The sequence below is a fragment of the Zonotrichia albicollis genome, chromosome 14, assembly GCF_047830755.1.
Source record: "Zonotrichia albicollis isolate bZonAlb1 chromosome 14, bZonAlb1.hap1, whole genome shotgun sequence".
In the NCBI taxonomy this organism is placed as follows: domain Eukaryota; kingdom Metazoa; phylum Chordata; class Aves; order Passeriformes; family Passerellidae; genus Zonotrichia; species Zonotrichia albicollis.
In genome coordinates this window covers 9,380,414-9,396,759 of record NC_133832.1, presented here as the reverse complement: position 1 = coordinate 9,396,759, position 16,346 = coordinate 9,380,414, and the positions used below count along the sequence as shown (strand labels likewise).

The 16,346-nt window shown below is 40.3% G+C and overlaps 1 long non-coding RNA gene across 1 annotated transcript; it reads right to left on the bottom strand.

Annotated features, from left to right (window-relative positions):
• LOC141730864 (uncharacterized) lies at positions 1 to 15,355 on the bottom strand. The gene is made up of 2 exons (XR_012582699.1): positions 9,139 to 15,355; positions 1 to 2,730 (listed from the first exon to the last, which is right to left on the bottom strand). It is a non-coding gene; the product is annotated as an uncharacterized LOC141730864 (long non-coding RNA).
• Between the last annotated feature and the right edge of the window lie 991 nt (positions 15,356 to 16,346).

Sequence of the window (16,346 nt, the reverse complement as noted above, 5' to 3'; positions counted from 1 at the left end):
GGTGCCTGGTTATTTACTGTCTTGGGTCAAATCAGGACTCACAGTTCCATTGGTTGGGTCACACACTACACAAAGCCAAAGGAGAATGTAGTTTCAGTGTTCTCTTACTGTCCAGTTTGTCACAGAACTGAAAAGCCCTACCTGAAGCACAGCCTTAAAGAATGAGATCAAAAATAGGATACAGTGTTGGACCAAGAATTCCTGACTGAAGGATATATGTTTTAAGAAAGGAAAGCAGTATTGACAGAGAGATTTCTGATACATACCACAACTCTAGGGAAAGATGTGGAACTCTAAATTTAATGTTGTTGGTGCCAAGAGTTACGCGTCTTATTGGCAAAACAATCAGTAGATCACCACAGAAAACAAAATACCTCAAAGTAGACTTCAGAGGAAACTTTGAACAGCCATTGCAAAAAAAGATTGAATAGTTAGCACATAGTGAAATATGTTCTATGCTGCCTAGAGACATTCACAAGAAAGAAAATTAATTGCTATGGAAATGAAATGTTTTATTTAATTTTTCACAAGATCCAATCTAAAGTGCATAACCCCAGCTAACAGTAGCCACAACAGGCCAGCCATACTATTAAGAGCCCATGAGATTAGGAGGCATTATGGCTGAAAATATGGCTAAAAAGGGTCTTCTTTCAGCATCTCTGTACTCTTCTCACCGGGATCTCTTGGGTCTTACAGTCTCCTTTAAAAGAATAATAACACTTAAAATATGGTGCCCTAATTTAGAATGAAACCATTTGGGGGAATTCATTAGAGCAAACACTAGACTTCAGTGAAGACCTTGACCTCAATAGTTTTTCTGTTTACATATGTGATGGCAGAAGTTTTTCACAGGAACATCAAGGCCAGCTCCAAACTGATATATTTTTCCACAGCTGTTTTTTAATTTAGAACCTAGATAGAAAAAAAGTTACTTGTTCACCTTAACTTTGCTCCAATTTTTCATTTGAACATTTAAAAAAAATTTCAAATGAAAAATTGAAAGCTCAAATTTTAAAAAAATACAATACTCCATTTTAAAAAGTAGCAGTAGTCCTAAGCATGTATGTTTGTGGGTTGGCTGCTCTTTCAGCTGCATTTCTGAGGAACAGAGAACAGGGAAGAACAAACAATATCCTCTGAGGTGCTCCTGTACATGTTGTTCTCACTGGGAGCAGTTGCACGTGCATTAATTCCTCTGAATTTGCACAATTGGGAAGTAATGTTGGTAAGGTTAGAATGACTCAACTTACTGCTTATCTGTTTGTAGCCATTCCTATAGACCTTGGGGGCAAATACATCAGCAGATTGCATGAAGGACAGATATCATCTTGTGTGCAAGCTGTATTTTGGTGCAGAAAGGAGTGGTTAACTAATTTTAGAATAACTGGCTTCCTGTGTAACAATTTACCTTTAATACAAAGATTAAATGATGTGTGACTTTGGGTTTTGATATTTCATTTCTTAAGGTGAAAAACCAAACCAACACATAGTCCTTAACATTGAGACACTGAGCTCATTTATATACATAATAATATAAAAATCTAAGAGAAATTGCTAAAAAGTTTTTGGCGGTAGACCAGCAATCTACTCATATGCAAGCCTTATAAAGCCTCCTTGTTATTGTGAACTGTGCTGTGTGATTTTTTTAAACAACCTGTAAATGTTCCTCTTAGAACATGTGTTTCTATGGTTGTAAATCCCTATAAAAACAGTTCAAACTAATCCTGCTTTCATCAGGTATACTTTCTTTTTGTTTCAGAGATTGCTGTGCCCAGAGGGTAAAATTATGGAGTGCAACACAGAACTCTAGCCCAAGGGCAGAAGTATTGCATATGCTCTAAAGCAAGTAGGTAGCCTTCAAGTACTAAAATCCTCTGTGCATCCTGTCTGAATTCCAGCAAGCTGCCAGTGTGCCCTGACATGTTCCAGGAATTCTGTTTCAGCCTGTTTCTGAAATGGTAAGGAAGCACTTACAAGACAGTCTGCAGCTTCCATTCTTTAATGATTTACAAGACACTGCACCTATAAGAATCTCATTTACTCAGCTTGTCAAAAAGTCAGGATTTTGCTGGAATTCAAATTGTATTCTTTTAATTCTGTCTTTGCAGCAAAACTTTGAGTCAGCTTGTTTTTCCTAGCATAACCTCTTTCTTCAGAGGCTGATTGATCACCACAATGTTTCCCATCAGCCCAACACAAGGCACTGTGGAACATTGAAAAAGGAACACAAATTCCAGGAGAAATGTCTTTTAAAATGTAATTTATGGACAGTTTTCTGTATTGGTACAGACCTCTTCAGCAATTTTGGCTGTCACACTGAACAGTTTAAAAAAGGTATATGATTATTTGGTCACCTTTTACAGACCCTTTAGGAGTCACCAATAAAACATTCTCCCCACACACTTTTACCTCTCCCATCCATTTAGGTCTGTATAAGCTCTTGCTTACATGAACAAAGATGCCAGAATAACAAGTTTCTACATTCGTAATAGCATTCTTCAGTCAACAAGTCATTTCCTTTGCATAGTAACTTCATTGCCAAAATCTTTTGGGTCTAAATTGGTCTGTTTCCATTCATAATATCTGTGATACACAGGACATTTGTCCATGAAAAAAACAGAAATGTCAAATAAAGATGGGAAGTGCAGCTCAAAGTACAAAAAAGGTGTTGAAATTCTTACCTTAAGAAGTTCTTCCTGTGAAATGGAGGATTTGACTCAGCACTCAGATCTGTAGAGTACAAGCATTTGTAATGAAGAGTCCAGATGAAAGTCAGTCTATAGTACTGTGGTAAAGTTAACAGAATTCTGACTCTTAAATGCTCACACTTGTAACATGGACTTCCCTTTTGGCAGCAAAACAGAAGAGAATTCTACTTGCTCAATCAGTTTGTCAGATCAGTGGCTGCTACCTCCTTGTACACGTTGTTCCCCAGGTTTACAGTTAATGTCACGTATGCAAGAAATATTAATGGAATATACTTCATTTACTCAATACTTCCAATGACTTTGCTTTTGTTTCTGTCAGTATTTTATTGCAAGTTAATTCTTGCAGTCAGTTATTAAATTTATTCACATAACCATATATGCAAATTTTTTGCAAAAATAATTGTTATTGTTGTAGTAGGTATAGAAGAGGCAAATGTTTGTGAATGAAGCTGAGTTCTGAATTTCATAGGCCCTGGGGCTGAGGAGGGGAAATGGCTGCACTGTGAGGAGTTCTCTGCCCCTGCTGCTCTGGCACTCAGGGTCCGACTCTGCCCAAAAGCAGACACCATCCCCCCAACCCCCGTTATCTGCCGTGGTATCTGGTTCCACAGGCCAGCCCAGGTATCAGCATTACACAGCTGACAAGTACCCTGATAACAGTTTCTTGTTCAGATGAATAGTGTCACTTACAGACCTATTTTCTTACCTGATAGTGATACTTAAGAAAGATGATGCTAGGGAGTTTCAGCTTTAGCCTCTGCTACCTACATAATTCAATTCCTTCATTGGTATACAATGGAAGCATCCTCACATAAAAGGCTTGTAACAGCTTGAGAAAATGAGAAGGCAGTGCAAAAATAGGCAGGATAACAAAGGTACATTATATCCACTGGATAAGCAGCCTGAGCAACCCCATCTCTTACCAAGTTTTAGATTATTATTTTTCATTACTTCATCCAACTGTATTATCAAGAGATGCCTTTCTTACCTCCTCATTATCAAGGATACAAACAGCAGCAGGGCTGGTATTCCTTTAAATATTACTGATCAGCATTGACAATAACACTGTTCAGGAGAAAAGTCAGGAGCAGCCCAGGTGTCAGCCCAGGACACCAGAGCACAGCAGTGGCAGCACCTTCTCTCCCCTCACACACAAGGGAGGGTCAGTTCTGCCTGCAGAGGCTGCTCAGAAACAGAACATGTGCAAAGTGTGTAGCACAGGACCAGTCCTAGTTCTCAGAATTTAAAGGGCTGCTTAAGCAAAGCAGCTATATGTGTTTTTCTAAGACATGTTTCCACACCGGACTCATGTATGTTACAGTAAGATCTGAACTCCCCAAATACCAGCTACATGTTGGGCTGGTACAATATGTTCATTCCTTCTTATAAGCAAACTTCTCATCTTAGAAAGGAATTCTATAATTTGGAGACAAACCACATAAGTTCACTCTTTCCCCTTTTTATCACTGTATCAAATTTTGTTTTATACTGAGCATTTGACAAAACACTGCTGTGGCAGGAGAATTGAAAGCTATGTTCCTATTCAATGTCACTCAATGTTACAGTGCCATTCACCTCCCTTCCCAGAAATGGCTGCCCACAGGAGACAAGGCCTTGAGATGAAATATTGCAGTGCAGAGTAAACAAGAGCAGCAGAGCTGATGAAGCCTTACAGGCTTTTAATAGATTTGAAACCCTAGCTCTTTTTCTTCCATGGATTCCCTGTTTAATAAGGATGCTCAACTAATGTTATTGCTATGAAAGATAGCATTATTCATTATTCACCATTTCCATGCTCAACTAGGTTGCCATGTGACTGCACATGCAAATCCTGTGTGTCTTAACTTTGACCCAATATCAAATCCTTATCAAAAAAGCAAATTTGTGAGGTGGGACACCCTTTCCTCACAGAGCTTTTATTGTCAAGTCTTGAGTCTCTCCCAGTTATCCTGTGAAAGCTGCTTTGTTCCATGCTTCAGGTAAGAATTTTGGATAACAAAACCCACAGCTTCTTGTTCAATTTTATTCACAAAATTAGATCTATAATCAATGCTACTGTTTCATTATTTTCCCTATTTTCTATAATAATTTCAAACATTACACACTTTTATACTCTTCTGCAAAATGCTACAAGAGCACTCGAAGTACATAGAGTCCTTGCACTGGAGGGGAACACTACAGACAGAAATTGCACCCTAATTTCTAAGCATTTCCTTTTACTTTTGCTACTCATTTAATGCTAAAACTATAAATTTTTAAAAACTATATAATTTCTGATTCTTGTTTCCAGTTTTCACTTTTTTTTTACATAGCAAACTCACCAAATGCTACCTCAATGCAAATTCCATTACTTTACACCCAATGTACAAAATTTAGGACCTTTCAGAGTTGATCTTGCAAATGGACATAATTAACCTGGGGAAGTTATCACACAAAACAAAGGAACAAGAACAGGTATTTCCACAAAAAAAGGCTCCATAAGAACTGAAACAGGTATTTAATGAACTTCCACTGACTTTGGCAGCGCAGGGCTCTGGGCTTACTTGGAGGGAATCAACTTAGATGGCTGAAATATTGTGAAATTAATCTCCATTATGACCCCACTGACTTCTCTGGTGCTACACTGGGCACGAGCTTGGCTCACATGCCATAGAAAGTGTTGGCATAAGCACAAAGGAGTTGAGTAAATTGTTAGAGGATTTGTGAGGAACAGGAGGCTTAAACAGTTTTAAACCAACAACACAAGATTTAACATTAGACTTATTACTTTTCTATGGTATCACTTAATGGCAATTCCTCCTAATACTGGATTTAAAAGTTTAAAATAAGCCATAATAAGCCATATTCAATATCTCTGGAGGTCTACAGTAATTATACCAATTAAGCCTAATAACCACCTAAGTCTATAGGTCTAGGACATTCCCCTGGGTGCTAGCTGATAGCTCAGCCAAATACTGAAATGTCCCACTCAGGCAAATAAACAAATAGCTTTAACAAACCAAGTTTAAAATGCCTACTACCTTGGCCATTTTTTTATCATTATTTTGCCAACCCAAAATAATGGTAAATAAATGCTGTCAAGTTTTTATTTCATGATAAACATATTCCCAGAAGGACTCCTTCTTTTTTTCCCCACAGGCCAGGTGAAGAAATGGAACAAGGATGTGCAAGATTCAATGATAATATCATGGTTTTTGGGCCTGTCTGAAGACAGAATTGGTGCAGATCCATCTGAAGCTGGTAATAGGGGCTTTCTAAGAATTATTATTCATGATATTTCAAAGCAAACTGCCTCATTTGCAGAGAAGATATAAATCCTCTCTTCCTCCTTTCCCTAACACACCGTTTAAGGCTCAGACAGGAGAGGAGGGTAACAGTTGCATTTCAGGAATGAATTTTCAGAATGCGCTAGAGAATTTTACCATTTCCCATTGGTTCTACAAGCCTTAGACTACTACACTCTACTCCTTACCATTTAACCAAAATATTTCAGATTATTCTGACCATTCAACATCCAAAAACACACTGTGGGAACCTCTTGCTTCTGCTAACAGGCAGATGTATTGGGGTGGCTGTGGAGCATTACTCAGGCAGGATTATCAACAGTTTGATTTACTGCTTATTTTGCCATTCTATTGACTCAACTTGAATCTACACTAGAGGTACCATCCCAAACTGCCCATGAGTTGTGCTGCTCACATAGTTTACTCATTTTATTTTCAAATTATCTCCTCTTGAACCGCTCTGCCTTTGTAATATGGCAGTGACCAATGACTTCTTTGCTAAAAATCTCCTGCTCTGCAGACAGGAAAGCACAGCTGTTCTACAGCAGTGACCTCTCCAGCTCTGGAAGATTTCCTCCGAGGTGCAAACCAGGCTGAAGCCAAGCGGGACCGGGCTGCCACCTGCTGTGCAAGTTTTGTTCTCTGTTAGGGAGTAATTTTGTAACAAAACGTTAATTGCAGCACTCAGATCTCTAGCTTGTTTTCCGTCATAAGGAATCATCTAGAGGAGAGGAATTTGACCCACGTGGAAATGGGGAGAATCACGTTTTGAAGCACAGGTGTGCTCACTGGTGCACGCTCACAGGGTGTCCAGGCACGATCACAGCCTGGAGCCTCACCTGGCAGGGTCACACACACCTGCTCTGTGACATTAGTTCATGGAGATGCTCTCTACATGTGTTCAACCCAATGTACTTCAACCTCTGCAAAAGAAATATCTCAAAATACCAACTCCTGGGGGCATTTGAATTATTTTATACAGCACATGAATGAATGCATAAGAACTGTCTGCAACCCTAAGATAATACAAACTTTCTGCTTAATGTTCACCAAATTGCACTTGTCTGCTTGACTGATGATTTCTTTCCTGCTGGTTTGGGTTTGTTTTGTTTCAAGAAAAGCAGATTTTATATAGACACCAAGTTTTTTTTTAAATATCCTTCTTTCACTTACATAATTTACAGATCATAGAATTTCACTGCTCTACAGAAATAGGAGAAGACATGCACTGGTATTGTGGTGAAGATTTTAAAGAATCTTTTAATGAGAAAACTGTACTTTATTCTGTTTGTATGGCTGGACCTCTAGAATTTTCTTTGCTAATCTAGCAGCCATTTGTGCTCTTTGGACTTAACAGAACAGCAGCAAACAGATCTGAAAAGCAGGAATAACCTGCAATGTTTCAAGCTGGAATATTATTTTGTTCTTCTTTCCCCCTTCTCTGGATAATTTCTTCAATGACATGCTCCTGGAGCTCCTTTGAGCTTATGTGTCCACACAACAGTTTCAACTTATCTCTTTGTTTCTAGTAAAGGCTTTACATAAATAATTTGGGCATATTTCTTCAGCATTGGTTAGAGTTTTAGACAGAAGAATCTGTTGCTAAGTCCATATGATCTGCTGGGTAACAACTTGTACTGAGTACCACAGACTGACCTCCCATCCAGGCAGGAAGGGATCGTGTCAGGGTTGGAACTGTGGAAGAAACCTTCCAAGTAATCAGCCACAGGAGAGAACTCAGCCCCCAGCTCTGAGGCATGTGAATACCATCAGCCAAGCTGTGAAAATGCTCACATCTACACCAGCCATGAATCCTGATATAGAAAGCTCTGTGGTAAATATTTTTAAGATTTATGAGAAAGCCTAAGAGTGGCTGAGCCATCTGGAAATCACAGACCTGAAAAACTCTTTTGCATCCCCTGTTCTATTACTGGAAACTGTTAGCAACCATCCACTGATGTGGGATGGATAAATGAGGCAATGGCTACATGATTCATCTGGATACCAAGATGAGAACATAAGCTGAGATATTAAATCTGCCCAAGATATATATTTTCTTGTTTCCTTCAAACACAGTGCACTACATTGGCCTCAGCAAATAACACCAAAAAAAGCCCTCTAATATTTAAACATCACCTCCTTTACAATAAATACAATCCTTGCATATTTCAAGAAAACTTAGTTCAAGTTATTTATCACTAAATTTCAGTCCAGTGATTGCTGCAGTTTAGAGCGAGTACCTTTCTACCCCATCTCATCTGAGAGCTACAAAACCTATTTCACTCTTACAGGTCTAACCTGAGAACACATTTCTTGCCTTCCTTCCTGCAAACACTGACTCCTTTTCCCAACCCCTGTTCTGTCAGAATGCTTGGTGTGCCCAGGCCCCAGCCAAGCCCTCAGTGACCACATGGCCCTCATCCCTTCTGCAGAAACAGGCACATACTCTTGGAATTTAAAGTAAAACTCCCTTATAGAAGAGTATTGTGTCTCATACAGGTGTGTAATATATTGTTGGAATAGAACTAGTTCAATTTATAGAAACATAGAATCATAGAATGACCAGGGTTGGAATCTCCTTCCTTGTGCTAGACCAGGCTGCTGCATCCTCACAGGGATGAATTTCTACTTAGGACCTAATCTAAAGCAGCTCTTTTTCAGTTTAAAGCCATTCTTCTGTGTCCTGTCACTCCATGCCCTTGTCAAACCTCCCTCCCCAGCTCTCTTGGAGCCCCTTTAGGCAATGGAAGGTGCTTTAAGGCTTCCCTGGAGCCTTCTCTTCTCCAGACTGAGCAGTCCCAACTCCCTCAGCCAGATTAATAGTAAATTATTACTATTTCATTTCCTATGTGTAGAAAAGTGATAAACCAACAAAACTTGCACTGCTGCTGAAAGCAAAGTGTGTGTGTGGGTTATTGTATTGGTTACAGAGCATTGGGATGAGAATTTCAGGGGGTGACCAACCACCAGAGGGCTCACAGCTCCTTCCAGGCCGTTCAGTGAAATGGTTAAACGGGACCTGTGTCCCCTGTGAGGCTCCTGCTCTTTGGGAAATGCATTACCTTGCCCAGAACCCATGCCAGTATACAACTTTTCCTCAGTAACTTACTAAGACACACTCAAGGCTTACCCCACCATGTCCTTACCACGGGCTGCAGGGGAATCTCTGCTCCAGTGCCTCCTGCTTCACCTCGATGACCTTGGTGTCTGCAGTTTCTTTCACTTGTTCTTGCTCCTTCCTTCCACTGCAGCTGCACAGGGGTTATTGTCTCTTCTGAAATCTGTTATCCCAGAGCTGTTGTCTCTGTTGGTGCTGGGCACAGCCTCATCCAGCAGCAGGTCCATCCTGGAGCCAGCCAGCCTTGGCTCTGTTGGACATCAGGAAGCTTCTGGCAGCTTCACAGAAGTCACCCCTGTAGCCCCCTTGACTTCCAAAACCTTGTCATGCAAACCCAATACAAAGGAATAAGAGCAGCCTTTTGGTATTTTAAAGTATCAGATTTCAGGGGTTAAATTCACAGAAATGTTCAAGTGTGTGACTGACACCTGTGCATGCTAATAAATGATGGGAGGGTCTAACAGAACCCAGGTTTGGCTCAGAAATCTTTGTGAAAAATGGACACTTCTTGATCGCTCACTGTAAAGCTGAGGTATGCAACACCTCCTTCCCAAATATCACAAGACATAAAAATACACTGTGATAACACAATTATGTAACATTATAGACCTGACCACATGATATTCCATGATAGAATGAAATGGTACAAATTTCATACCATTTAATTGACCAGAGATGACACCATCTTCTCCTTCCCATCTTTCACATTGTTTGTGAGACTGCTGTTACATTTGTTTTACATTATGTTAAATATAGCAGTTCCATGACTTTGAACACCAAATATCACTGTGGTTTTAATAACAAAGGCAAATTCCACACAGAAGGTTAGGGAAGACACAGTGTTCTGAATCCCTCAGGTTGAGGTTCATAAGCAGTGACAGTGTCTCACAATGTGAAATTAATTCTTAGTTTTAAAACTAAGAACTCAGTTGTAGCCAAAAAGGATTTCAGTAATTCATCATGGAGCCAGTGTGCTCAATAAACTATAGCAAAACAGAACAAAAATAGAAAGCACATATTCTTCTGCCTTAATATCTATGTAGATTTGGAGTGTGCCTCCTACATACACCAGTCACAGCTTAACTCAACTCTAACAACAATTAGAGACTGAGAAAAGTGCTGTTAAGGCTCTGCTTCCAAGAGAAAGAGTTTGGATGGTTCTTTGTAAAATGCCTTTTATTATACTTAGCAATAATATGGGGCTGGTACTGGACATAAAATAAAGCACATGACTTGAAAACTGAAAAATGGCTGAACAACACAGGACACAGACACGAAAGGGAGTGTTCTGAGGCATAAATGTTTGTTTGCTGATGTGTGAAAAGAGCACTCATAATTTTGTTAGTTCTCAAGATACTTCAAATTTAAGGAGAACATCTGAATGGAAGCTTTAGTTTTCTTAAGAACATGTGTTTTATAGATCCACTTTTTCAGACTCAACAAAAATATATTTTCCCAAGCTCCAAACAACTTCAGAGACTGTGTTTACTCATTTAGAATATGAAACTATAAGGAAATATTCCCATTTTTCAGGTTGCTCCTCCACCTATATTGCAGAATGACTGTACTGTTTGACCTCTTAATTTCAACAGAAATTATCCAAGTGCAGATAAAATGTCAACTATGATTTTCTTTATCTCAGAGCAAACTTTGTTGATTCATGATAGTTCTGTACTTTCCCTTGCTTTTACATCCACCTGTTTTTGTGTCTATTAAAACTGCAGCATTTTATGTAAGGGAAAAACTAAATCCAATAGTGTGAACATGACAGAAATGTCAATCAGTGAGAAGCTGGTTCATGCAGTTGTCATCTAGCAAGTTTCTGCTGGTGCTTTATATTATTTTCAGTCCATCAGGTTAAAAAACATGACAACATGATATGCTTTTTAAGCTTTTATTTTGAATGTTTCTAGTTGACACTTACTTTTTGGTATTGTCTAGCATATGTTCTAGCTAAATTATCTGACAGGGAGAGATATGACAAATGCAACAGACTTTCATCTTTCTCTCAAGAAAAATCGTTGAGAGGAAGTAAGAAATTACACTACCATAAGCCTTGCAGAACTCAGCCTGGGGTGTCAAAGCCATCCTAAGAACAAAAAGCACATTGAAAATAAGGTCAGAGGAGGGATGTAGATGTACAGACTTCTGAAAATTCAACCTTAGTAGGGGAGCAATTGTCCTAATTTGTGAAGGGAAAGTACATTTGATTTAACTCATGGGCTACTAGGAATGAAACAAGAGGGCCAAGTGAAAAGTGAAAAGAGGCAGGATGTAAGTAGGAAGCCAGAGAGACTGGGGTTCTGTTCTGTACAGAAACAGGACTTCTGGTTTACAACTGCTGTTGCTTTCTGCATACACAACTTGAATGTATTCATGCCCATAGTCTGCAAGTGCTGCCCAGAGCTGTTCTAAGTCTCATTTTGACTGCTCAAAGCATTTTCAGACTGCAATTATGCGCCCAGTCCTGTTCTTCAGCCAAAAAACTACAAACAAGGAAGATCTATGAATATCATTATTCACCAGAAACATTTCAGGACTTAAAATATAACTTTGTTGCTCATTTAGCTAGTGGGTTTTTATTATTTTGGTTTTTTGTAATACCTCCTGTACAACAAGGACACAAAGTCTCTAGTTCATCTACAGGTGTAACTACGTGCTGATGTATACAATCACATCTCTAAAGTACAGCAGCAGAGCTTGATGCTGAGGAAATTGATATAATTAAATTCAAAGGATTTGAGGACAGGCTAAAGCTAAGCATGTGCTTAAATGCTTTTTTGAATAAGAATTAAGGCTGTTTACTCCTTGTGCTTTGAAGTCCAGCTTGTGATGCTTGTTGATGATTCCTACCACATGCAAGATTTCAGACCTTGCCTTTACTTTCAGACTCACTTAAGCTGGAATTTGGGAATGATAATTAGGGAGAGACAAAATGCAGGGCTTTGTTTTCCAGAGAGAGCATAAGCTGCCTTTAAATTTCACACTTTGGCAGAGTGGTACCCACAGAGGCAGTGATCCAAGAGCTGAGGGCAGGCACAGAGAGGCCCTGACCTGAGCAAGGGCTCATCCCAGAGCATCCAGCCAGGCAAGAGCACAGGGCTGGAATGGTGCCAGGGGCTGTAAGAGTCCAGTGATCATTAAAAAATGAGGGGGGACAAGGCAGGCCCAGGGTCAGGCCAGGAACAGCACTCAACAAGTCAGGAGCAGCAAAGGCCAGAGCAGAGAACAGACTGCCCAAGGCCCAGCCTGGGACAGCACTGGGGCTCTGGCTGGTCAAGGGCTCCTGATGTGCCCAGGACCTGGCATTTCTTCATGGATTAACATGAGATTTCACCATTTTTATATTTAAAGAAGCCACTGACAGAAAAATAAATCTCTTGCATCTAAGAACAAGCCTCAGGCTCTCATGCAAACATTTTAGTTGCAGGAATTTATTGCTTTTAGAGAACCATTTCTATTGACATAGGAGATACATATGTTTACAGTGGATTTTAGTAAGATCCTAACTTACTTAGGCAAAGGATGAGAAGAAATGGTAAATAAAGAGAAAAGAGCAACAGCTTAGTGTTCAGTCAATAATACTGAATTGTTATTCACAGATTTCAGGGTGCTTTTCAAAAAGCTGAAGAAACTCAGAGAGAATGAATGAACTCTGCATAAGCCATTCAGCAGATTGAGATCAGAGAAGCAGATATTTTGGGTTTATTTTGGATCACAGTCTGAACATGAATGATCCATATTGTGTTGTTGCAAAGAAGTATCAGTTGTACCAAGATGTTAAATTTTATAACAACCATGTTCCTTCTTTCTAATGAGTGAAACATCACATCAAGATAAGAAATCAGCAGGTCACCTCATCCACTGCCACAACCTAAAGTAGGATCACATAGATCAGCAAAGTGCTCCAGGTTACACCCAGCTCTGGAATTATAATTGTAAAGTTAATCAGCTTCCTCAGTCAACCAGAGCCCCAGAAAAATGATTGCTGGCATAAGACAGGGAGGCAGAAAATGAGTAGCAAGGGGAGGAGGAAAGGCAGAAATTATTTATACCAGTATAATGTGCTGAACTATGATTCTACTTGATACTACTGAACATTTTTATTATTTATTTTAAAGTTATTATTTATTTTAAATGTTCCCTGAATGGTCAAAAAATGTTTTGAAATGTAATTCTGTGTCCTCCCCCTTCACATCACCTGCAAAATTAATAAGAATTTTCTCTGTTCCATTATTTAAATTGTTAATATCAATAACACAGAGACTCAGACTGAAGACAGGCTCTAAAAAACAGCAATATATCCTTTCCTTTTGTGAGTGAACTATTTCTTGCTATGCAGGAAGTTTTGTACAGACCTCATAAAACATTTACCCAGACTGTATTTCTTTAACTTTTAAAAGAAAATGTCATGTAAGTGTCATAAGCATAATCAAGCTGACAACAGGCTCTGTCCTATCCATTAGGCCTGTTCCCTATTGGAGGAGAAAGATCAAGTTATCTGGTGTGATTTATTTTTGACAGATCCATGTTGACTGCAATTTTACTCTGGTTATCATCTAGCTGCTAATAATAGTTTGTGAGGTTTATTTGTCCAAGGATTTTTAAATTAATTTTAGTTAGTCTCACTCAAATTGAGCTGTATTTCTCTGGCTCCATCCCCCTCTGATACCAGCAATGTACAGTTGCCTCTTCTGTTTTTCCACCATCTCATTCACCTTCTTAATTCTTCAGCTGTCTTTCAATCACATTCACTAGACTCAAACTGAAAACATTTGGTTCATCTGAGTGCTCCTTATCTGTTCTTTACCTACTCTGGGCTGAGATAATTTTGTTCTCAGCATCACCAGTCCCAACTATCTGCATGTGCTTGGTCTTTTTTGTAAGTCCAATACAACAGAGACACCAATCCCTTTAGCTGTCTTCATAATTTGTTGATAGATTTTTTCTTTGTTGAGTAGGGGGTTAATAATTTCTCTATATCCTTCTTAGTACAAATACAAGTAAAGAGCAGTTTTATCTGGTAGCTTTTGACAGTTCAATGGTTTTGCAGCAGTACCTTTTTTAGTGCTTCTTTCTTATTCTTAGTGATTTGACCCATCTTCCTTTGTATTTTCTTCATGTGCTTAAGGTCAATAGAGACCTCATGGTGTGGCCAAGCTAAGCTTACTGCTATTTCTGTTCTACTCACAATTGGGATAAATGGCCCTTTGAATTATTTTTCTAAAGCATTATTGCTTTTAACTCCTCTCTTTAAACTTCCTTCCTGTGAGCTCTTAACTATTGATTGCTTAAATCTTTAGCGTTCATGACTTCTGTCTTTATTTAGCTGTGCTCTTTCCTTCCTCCTTAATGGACAACAAGCTGTCATTTTGCAAACACTCTGTTTTTGTGAGCAAAATGCTGCCCACTTTCATGTTTTCAGCCAGTTATTCTTCACTGGCAATCTCTGAAAAAAAACACAGCAAACCCAAATCACCCAACCAAGCCCTCATATTCTTGAGGCTAGGCCATATTCTAAAAAAATCACTACATCTGAAATACCAGCACCTGACAATGTGCTGCTGTTCTAACGGAAGGGGTTTTTCACTTCACCAAAGATAAGCTCAGGAAAGAAGTCAGAGACCCAGCCCCCAGACACTGCCAAAGGTGAGAGACTGAAATGCAGAGACAAGATACAAAACTGCCTGGGATTGCTTCCAGCAGCAGTAGCTGCCTGTTGTATGTGACTGAGGGAGTGGAAAGGACAGATCTGTCCCAGGTTGTTCATTGGCAGACCCCTAAGAGAAAACACTCTGTGCTTTGTGAGCAGTAATCCTGTGTTTTAGAAATAGAGTATCTTTTTGAACAGTAATCCTACAGCTTAGAAATAGAGGAAGAAGAAAACTGGCAAATATTGGTGTTAGTGCTGAACTGCTTGTTTTGAGAATTCAGGCTGTGAAGCAGGGTAGTGCAGTATGTGTGTGTTGCAGGTATGTGTGTGTCTGGTTAATGGAGCAGGAATTTACAGGAACATTGTGCTGCAGGTTTAGATCAACAACAGGGGTTTTAATCAATCAGCAGTGACTGAAAAACCAGCATTTTGTAGAATACTTATTAAGCTCAAATTGTGGAAAGGAGTCCTTGAAGATTTTGGAAAAGCCTGGTGGGATCCCTTCTCTCCCCAAAAGGGAGTAATTTCTTCCACAGCAGTGGCAGTGACATACAGCCTCCAGCTTTACAGACCAGGTGCTGCTGCTGCTGTGTCTATACAGAAATCACTTTGACTCAGCCAATATTGATATCTAACTGGTCTTTTCAAACTTATTTGTGGAACTAAGCTTTTATTTTCAATTAATCAGGCTCAGCAGTTTGGCCAGTGATAGTGCTGTCCTAATGCCGTCCTGTGGAGAAGGAAAGCCCTGAAATAATCAGGATGGAGAGAGCAATGTGCTGCATGCAGGTAATGTGAAATAAAATCTGTAGGAGGCAGCTCTCAGGGGATGACCTGGCTCTGACTGCCTTGAAAATATCCCCTCAATCAGCTACTCTCTCCGGATCCCCACAGACCTTTGCCTTTCAGACACAGTTACATATTTGCAATACAACCTCTTCACAATGCTACAAACCAGGCACCAAATCCATGCTCTGCTGCACAGGGCACACATGGCAGTAAACAGTCTGAGCACTGAGACAGCTGGGGTCTGTGCTCTGTGTGAGGCACTGGGCACACCTGGCTGGGGACACCTGTGTGTGACAGGGGGCACACCTGGCTGTGGGCACTGTGTGTGACACTGGACACACCTGGCTTTGGGCATTGTATGAGGCACTGTGCACACCTGGCTGAGGGCACTGTGTGTGACACTGGGCACACCTGACTGGGGACACCTGTGTGCGACACTGGGCACACCTGGCTGTGTGTGACACTGGGCACACCTGGCTTTGGGCACTGTGTGAGGCACTGTGCACACCTGGCTGGAGGCACCTGTCTGTGACACTGGGCACACCTGGCTGAGGGCACTGTGTGTGACACTGGGCACACCTGGCTGGGAACACCTGTGTGTGACACTGGGCACACCTGGCTGTGTGCGACACTGGGCACACCCGGCTGCGGGCACCTGCCCATGTCACACCGGAGCTGAGCTGGAGCCCCGCTCGGGTTTGTCCTTCCTCGGCCGACCTACCTGTATCTGCTGCAACGGCACTTGAAAAACTCGTTTATCGAGGTAAGGTCGCTGCCGATAGGGACGGCGAACA